The sequence below is a fragment of the Budorcas taxicolor genome, chromosome X (assembly GCF_023091745.1).
Source record: "Budorcas taxicolor isolate Tak-1 chromosome X, Takin1.1, whole genome shotgun sequence".
NCBI classification, from domain to species: Eukaryota; Metazoa; Chordata; class Mammalia; order Artiodactyla; family Bovidae; genus Budorcas; species Budorcas taxicolor.
The window spans coordinates 61,113,592-61,114,899 of NC_068935.1; the positions used below are offsets into that span (position 1 = coordinate 61,113,592).

Consider the following 1,308-nt stretch of genomic DNA (forward strand, 5'->3'; position numbering starts at 1 on the left):
CTGTCACTGTGGGTGACCGCTCCTCTCTGCCTGCCATCCCCGACTCCACCCATACCCACAACACTCCCACTCTGCTCCAGTCAGACCCCCGACCCCCACCTCTCCAAAGCGTGGTGTCCCACCACCACCTCCCAGGCCAAGTGACTGAAGCACACACAGGGATGTCTTGAAACACTTTGATTCGACATGACTGGGCCTGAGGCACCGGGCTGTGCGGTCGGTCAGTGAGCAGACCTGCCGCCTGACAGCCGGGGTGAGGCCTGTCTGGGGGTCAGGCACACAGGACCCAGGACCTGGGACCCACGACCCAGGGTTGAGCAGCTAGTGCCGGGCTGGGGCCACCAGGGAGATGGGTGTCATCCCAAAAGAGCCGCTGAGCAGAGCATTGTGGTGGACCGCCATGCCCACCAGCTCTAGGGTGATGCACCTCCGACTGCTGTTCTGGGCCTCGTTGCCTGCCAGCTCCAGGACCTTGGTAGTCAGGTGCTACATGATGGCTGCTAGGAAGATGGGTGTGGACGAGCTCAGGCGCTGGGCGTAGTGGCCCTCCCGCAGGAGGCACTCCATGTGGCTCATGGAGGACAGCTTGGCATGGGCAGTTCGGGAGCAGCGACCAGACGACCTTCGACGGCCCCTTTCCCTGGGCATGCTGACCATTGAGCCCACTTTCCCCGAGGCCATGCTTTGCGGTGCAGTGGGATGAGGTGTGGTGGGATGATACATAGTGAGATGAGATGCGGTGGGATGAGAGGTGGTGAGATGAGTCAGCTGGTCCCAACCTCTCAAGACAACTGGTACTCTCAGACCTCTACTCCGTATCCTAGCAACCATGAGCCAGCCCCTCATTGGTCGGGGCACACACTCTGTGACAGGCAGATCCCCTGAGATCACTGCTTTCCCATGCCTCCCCACCCCACCCCCACCCCCACAGGCCTGGGCCTGCAAAGAAATGGCGCTGGCAGGATCCTGCTCACCCTGCCTATTGGACCCTCTCTTTGTTGGAACTCTCCCTTTCCACGGGAGGAGACCTTTGTACAGAGAAGGGAGCAGACCACCCAGTGGCACCAAGTATACACTGGCGGTGCTGGGCCACCATCACCACTGTGTCTAGTTCCAGAATGTTGGCACCACCGCAAAGAGAAACCCCTGTACCGACCAGGCAGTCAATCCCCACTGCCCCCTCCTGCAGTTTCCCCCACACCACTCTACCCCCATAGTCCTCAGGCAACCAACCACTCATCAGCTTCTTATCCACAGGCCTTTGCCTGTTCTGGAAACTTCCTGGAGAGGGAAGCATACAATTAATAG

At 59.9% G+C, this 1,308-nt stretch overlaps 1 pseudogene; it reads right to left on the reverse strand.

The window, feature by feature from the left end:
- Positions 1-321: 321 nt before the first annotated feature.
- LOC128070482 (histone H2A-Bbd type 2/3-like) lies at positions 322-648 on the reverse strand (annotated as a pseudogene).
- Between the last annotated feature and the right edge of the window lie 660 nt (positions 649-1,308).